This window comes from Oryctolagus cuniculus, chromosome 9, assembly GCF_964237555.1.
Source record: "Oryctolagus cuniculus chromosome 9, mOryCun1.1, whole genome shotgun sequence".
NCBI classification, from domain to species: Eukaryota; Metazoa; Chordata; class Mammalia; order Lagomorpha; family Leporidae; genus Oryctolagus; species Oryctolagus cuniculus.
In genome coordinates this window covers 104,199,992-104,206,417 of record NC_091440.1, presented here as the reverse complement: position 1 = coordinate 104,206,417, position 6,426 = coordinate 104,199,992, and the positions used below count along the sequence as shown (strand labels likewise).

The 6,426-nt window shown below is 47.7% G+C and overlaps 1 long non-coding RNA gene across 1 annotated transcript; it reads right to left on the bottom strand.

Annotated features, from left to right (window-relative positions):
• Positions 1 to 462: 462 nt before the first annotated feature.
• LOC103349002 (uncharacterized) lies at positions 463 to 5,398 on the bottom strand. Its single transcript, XR_007921345.2, has 3 exons — positions 5,262 to 5,398; positions 4,121 to 4,293; positions 463 to 818 (listed from the first exon to the last, which is right to left on the bottom strand). It is a non-coding gene; the product is annotated as an uncharacterized lncRNA (long non-coding RNA).
• Between the last annotated feature and the right edge of the window lie 1,028 nt (positions 5,399 to 6,426).

Here is a 6,426-nt window from a genome sequence, read left to right as displayed (position 1 = left end):
TATCTGTTGGATTATTGTGTTCAGCTTAGTGGATTTATCTACTATGAGGCCAATCACTATCTGCTCTTGAGAAGTTTTCTTCCCTAACGAAGGGGTTTCTATCCTTGGTTTATTGGATGATAGCAAAAAAACCACTCAAATACTCTGATCTTAATCCCAAACTCTTTTGGTCCCCAAACATCTAGAGAATGAGAAGTATGCCTGCACCGCCATCGAGCTTTCTATGGGGACTAATGAAATATTGAGCAACTGTTTTGAATTGGCTGTTTTAATTAGTGGAAGAGATCAGTGAGGTGTATAATCCAAGGAAATGTCTCATCCATCAACAATGAAAGAAACAACAAATCAAGAAGGCATATGTGCTTATAATGTTTTCAATTTGGGGCTAGTCATCATGCCAGGCACAAAAGATATATAAGACACAGTTTTTGTCCCAAGGAATTTATAATCAAGCTGTGAAAGCAATGACTCAAGAGAGGTCTACAACGTAATAGGAGTAATTGTATTTCATTTAGCTTTTTAATCAAAATCGTGTATATTCAAATGAGGTATCATCTTCAGATAATTGTCTTGTGAAGTTCTTTACTTATCCCAGTGATGCTTCCACTTCTCCCAACATTTCTGGCATTCTCTGTGGTTTGCTGATGAACAGGTTTGAACAGGAAACTTGGCACCCACCTCTCACTGGGAGGGAGCTGCTCCCTGAGTCTTCCCCTGTGAAGATCCTGGGCATGGACCGGGGCTTAGATCAGAAAGCCAAGGTTATCAGCTTCTGGCTTCTGAAAGGAACACCTGGTAGCTTGGAGGTATCAGGTGATCTAGGAGAAAAAATGCAGAATGGAAAGGATTGATTTCAGGAGACAATGGAAGGAGAGGATCAAAGGACCTGGGAGGCACCAACAGGCCTGAGAGCAGGTGAACCTTGGTGACACACCGCTGGTGTCATTTTCTAATGGGGAGTCCTAATTGGCGGAAGGAGACGGAAAACAGTTGGCAAGTGGAAGGGACCATCTCTTCTTGTGCAACCTGCTCACCCATGCACCTTCAGTTTGTCTTTCCAGACATGATAGTGTCTTTTTGGCTAAGCTCTGAAATATGGTAGCTGCTGCCTATTTCTCTGATGACTTGAATCCCTCTTTCATCCCCTTTGTTTTTCCAAGAGAGGCAACTGTTTAATGATTTACCTGATCAAGTTTCAAGAAAGTCCGGTCGACTCTTGATCCCCACTTTGGATAACAGGCTGTTTAAATTTTAATGTTAGACTGACCTTTATTCAATTCAATGGTCCATATATTTATTGGTCAACTAACTTGCAAAGGGACAGGCAAGCACCATGAAAGAGGTAACTATGAATAATGCAGAATGCTACATCAGAGATACGATTCTCTAATTACAGAGATAAAACGGACGGCTCTGCAATAACTGTAATACAGGGCAGGATGTGTTCAGGGTGCTATACCATAAACTGGAGAGGCCATGTACGCATGATATTGGGTTGAGCTGGGGAGCTATGAGGCAGGAGTGACAGCTGACATAAGTCTCAGAAGGCACAGATGGGCAGAGTGGTCTTTCAGGACATGGTGAGAAGGCCTAGGATAGAGCTGCTGTGAGATTGGACTGAAAGTATGAGAACAGGAAAAGAGAGGTACCAAGTAGGACCGGTAGGGCAGCTACAGGTTTTAGTGGCTTCAGATGCTCAGATTCTGCCACAGGCTTCTGAGCAGAGGGAGAGTTAGTGCTGGGTCTTGATAGCATATTCCAGCAGCCAAGAATAGGACACACTGGAGGAAAATTGAGTAAGAAGCCTATCTCAAGACTCTGGAGAGAGAAGGTATGACTGTCTGCATTGGTGAGGTGGCCATATAAGGAGGAAGGGTACATTCTGGTGATGGCATTGGCAGAAAACCTGCTCCACGTATCATCTCAGATGCAACCACTAGGTTTAATGATCCCAATGCAATGCTTTGAAGACCCAAATAGAATGGACTCTGGGATTGTCTTCTGTTTCTAATTTTCTACCTCAATGACTGAGTTGATAAAAGCCATCATATGCTTGACTTGAGGAAAGCCCCAAGAGCAGGGATCCTCTCAAATCCATCTCATCTGGTTATGTGTGCTGGGTATCTTGCCAATCTGCAATCATAAGAGACCTGGTTTCAAAAATATTTAATGTGCCCTTTTTCTGAAAGATCAGAAAACTAGACAACAGGAAAGAAGTCGGAGATCAAGTTAATAGATAAAAGCTTGCAGTGGAGACAGAAGGGAGGAATGCGTAGGAAAACAGAGAAGGATTTCTGGAAGAAAGTTTTTCATTGATTAAAAAAGATCATGAGGCCTTTCAACACTGGATCCTAGACAGGGAGGTGGATACAACCTAGCACCCATTAACAGTCAAGACAAATGAGTAAGCCATTGATTCCCTCTGCTAGGGATTTCCCAGGATGGACACTTGTAGTATGATGATTCCCCATGTGTACACACTGTAAATTATTCCCAAAGTTTATTGCTACTTCATTCATTGTTTCCGATTACACAGTGCTACAGGGAACCTGCCGGGGTCTCTTTCCTCACTACTCCTGGGAAGATTAAATAGTCCCAATCCCCAGACGGTGACATAGCCACCTGGCCATCTATCTCTAGGCACTTATTTCCTGTATCCTTTTCACAGGTGAAAGTTTTTTTTTTTTTTTTGACAGGCAGAGTTAGACAATGAATGAGAGAGAGACAGAGAGAAAGGTTTTCCTTTTTCCATTGGTTCACTCCCCAAGTGGCCGCTATGGCTGGCGCATTGCAGCCGGTGCACTGTGCCGATCCAAAGCCAGGAGCCAGGTGCTTCCTCCTGGTCTCCCATACAGGTGCAGGGCCCAAGGACCTGGGCCATCCTCCACTGCCTTCCTGGGCCACAGTAGAGAGCTGGACTGGAAGAGGAGCAACCAGGACAGAATCCAGCGTCCCAACTGGTACTAGAACCCAGGGTGTCGGCGCCACAGGAAAGTTTGTTTTGATATATGTGTAGTTAGCTCAAGAAGAACAAAGAGTGTGATTTACTTAATGTAGTGATTTCTTTGTGCTGAATGAACATCTCTGCTTGCTGCCTGTGCTATAAAAAACTTGACATTATATAGAAAACATTGCTCGTTGCTAGTCAAACTGTGGTCTGTCAATGGTCACTGGTGGTTCCAGGGACATTTCTACCCCTACTGTAGCTGTACCATCTATTACAAGTGGCCTCTGGGGCCACCATGACTGAGAAAGTGCTGGAGGATTTTGTATGTTTTTGAAAGGTTTATTTTATTTGAAATGTAGAGTGACAGAGAGAGAAAGAGAGACAGAGAGGAAATATTCCATTTGCTGGTCTACTCCCCAAATAGCTGCAATAGCCAGGGCTGGGCCAGGCCAAGGCCAGAACCAGGAACTCCAACTGGGTCTTCCATGTGGGTGTCAGGGGCTTTAGTACTTGGCCCATCTTGTGCTGCCTCCCCGGTACATCAGTAGGAAGCTAGATCAGAAGTGGGGAAGTTAGGCCAGCGCCGAGGCTCAATAGGCTAATCCTCTGCCTGTGGTGCCGGCACACCAGGTTCTAGTCCCGGTCGGGGCGCCGGATTCTGTCCCGGTTGCCCCTCTTCCAGGCCAGCTTTCTGCTGTGGCCAGGGAGTGCAGTGGAGGATGGCCCAAGTCCTTGGGCCCTGCACCCCATGGGAGACCAGGATCAGCACCTGGCTCCTGCTTTCGGATCAGCGTGGTGCACTGGCCACAGTGCACCAGCCATTGGAGGGTGAACCAACGGCAAAGGAAGACCTTTCTGTCTCTCTCTCTCTCACTGTCCACTCTGCCTGTCAAAAAATAAGAAGAAGTAGGGAAGCTGGGACTGAAACCAATGCTCCAATATGGGATGCCAGTGTCCCAGGATGCTGTGCCACAGCACCAGCCTCTTTGCAGATGTTAGGAGGCTCTGCCACTACCCACACTTCATTAGTCAGAAGCCCTAAGATGATACTACAACACAGTGCAAAGGAGGCTGGGAAATACAGGGGCACATGGACCCTGGGGGTATAGAGCTTTTGCTCAATGGCTTCCTGGCAGGCGGGTGACACTTAGGTGACCCCTGTGTCACACTCACAGCATCAGCCCGAAGCTGCCTTTGGGTCTCCATCGTGCATGTCTCATTGTGCTCAGTTACGAGAATGAATGTGAGGGTCCCGCTCCCACCGTTACTGGTTAGAGACACTTGCTGGTCCTGAGATGAAGCTTTGACGTCTCAGCTCCTGATTTTGGCAGTGGGGGAGGGGGCGCCTGGAGAGAGAAGACAATGGGAGGTGAGGAATGCAGGGGCAGCTGAGACCTTGCCTCACTCTGCTCCCAGATGCCAGCGCTACATCATTGGCTTCCAGAGGGCCTGTGTGACCTCACTGGATTCCAGTCCCTATATTTGTTCACCATCAGTGTCTATTGCTGTAAATAATTGGCAGGAATATAATAGGGTGAGAATGATTGTTGCCTCCCCCCTTTGTCTTCCATAAAATCTTTTTATATCAGAGGGTTGTGGCCCCAGCCACTCCTTGCTCTATAATTAGTTCTGGGAGCTGTGGGGACTGAGGTTTAGCTAATGACATTTCATGGCTCAATCATGGGTCCCTCGGGTCTTTTCATCTTCATGGGAGCCAAGGTCTGGGGTTGCAGATGGACCAGGGTCATCTGTTCTAGAACCATGTGGCTCTGCCAGGGGTCCTTAAATTTTGCAAATGAGTAAGTGAGCCCCCAGGACTGCTGGGATAACTGAGGGCCCTTGGCAGCCTGCTGGCTCCTCAAACAGATGAGCATGGCTTTGGAGCCACTGCTCACAACTGGCAAGGAAAGATTCCTCCTCTTCATTCTATCACTTCTGTCTTGGCCATCATTCTGGCACTCACGTACCTTGAAGCAAAGTCATGTCTGCCTTGAGATACAGCCATTGCTCTTAAAAAATGTTGGACAGCAGAGCCAGAGGGCTCTCCCAGACCTTTGCAAGTGTGTGGCTATCACACCTAGCAAAAACCAAACACACATGTGAAACCCTGGAGGGGCTAATGAGAATCCCACCTTGGAAACAGAGGCCTCAAAACGGAGTGATGTGCACGCCTGCTCTTTCTCGTCAATCTCCCCGTCCTCTTACTGTCCCCTCCCTCCCTGGTGCTCCTTCGAGCCTCTGTCTCAGCCTCCAGGCTGCTCCTCACTTCTCTGCTTTTGCTATTCCCCTCCCGTTGGTACAATGTCCTTCCCACCTTCTCTTGCTCAGCTTCAGTTCTTCTCCAAGACCCAGGGCAATCATTTCTCCTCTTGGAAGTCCCCTTGACTTTGTGTCTTCAAGACTGACTTGTTCAGTCCTTCCTCTGTATTGTCACAGCCCCCTCAGGCTTAGCCTTGTAGCAGTGACAGCAGTAATCAACTGTGACATAAGGATGCATTAACCATCTCTCTCCACCAAGCTATGACCTCGAGGGAATGAACTCTCTCTCATCCTCACCCTGGTGTCATCAGGGCTCCGAATGCCTTAGGCACATAATAAAGACTCAGTGCAAGTGTTGTGAGTGAATAAATGCATTGAAAATGTTTACCCTTCCCCTATGCACAAAGATAACTAGAAGACTGAGAAAGACAACAAATGCAGAATGCCTGGGATGCTTTAGGGAAAAAAAATGAGGGGAGCACTAATCAAATATTTTGAGACTCCAACCCTCTATTATTTTTCAACTCCCAGTAAACACAGTGAGGGCAGGCCACTGCAGTTCCCTGGAAGGCCCTCTTTTCCCCTACCAGGTATGCTGCCTGGGTCAGAACATGTGGCAAGAGGCTTACTGCTGGGGTATTAGCAGTCTGCTGTCAATCCACGCTGCAGGGCTGACAAGCCCCCTGTGGCCACGGCCGGGGTAAGCCACACACTCCACCGGCATCATCAAGCTATTATGCGTGGCTATTGATAGCCCTGGGCAGTGTCGTCTGTGTAGGCAAATGCTGCTTTTTCCAAGTGGTGTAAGCCCCCAGCTCCCCACGACAAAGTGCACCACAAATAACCCCTGCGTGTTCTGAATTCCTCTGGACAGGGAGCCCTAGGGATAATTAACAAGGCCAGGGTGAATGAGGCTCTGGACCCCAGCCCCAGCAGCTCATGGCAGCCCAGGGTTCAGGGTAAGGTGTCGGCTGGGGTCCAGTGTGGAGGGATCCTGGGAGAATGGAAAAGGTGAACACTGCTGGAGTCCAGTCCTGGCTCCGGAAGAAACCCACCGAGGGCTTCAAACCCATCATAGGAGTTTTTTGAGGTCCAGTTTCTTCTCCACCCAGATTAAAGTTGTGTTTATTTCAAAGCATGTCTTGATGAGCAAAGGTACTTGTTAAATACAAAATAGCGCATCAAGGTAAGAGCAAGATTGTATTCGTCATGATGATGAT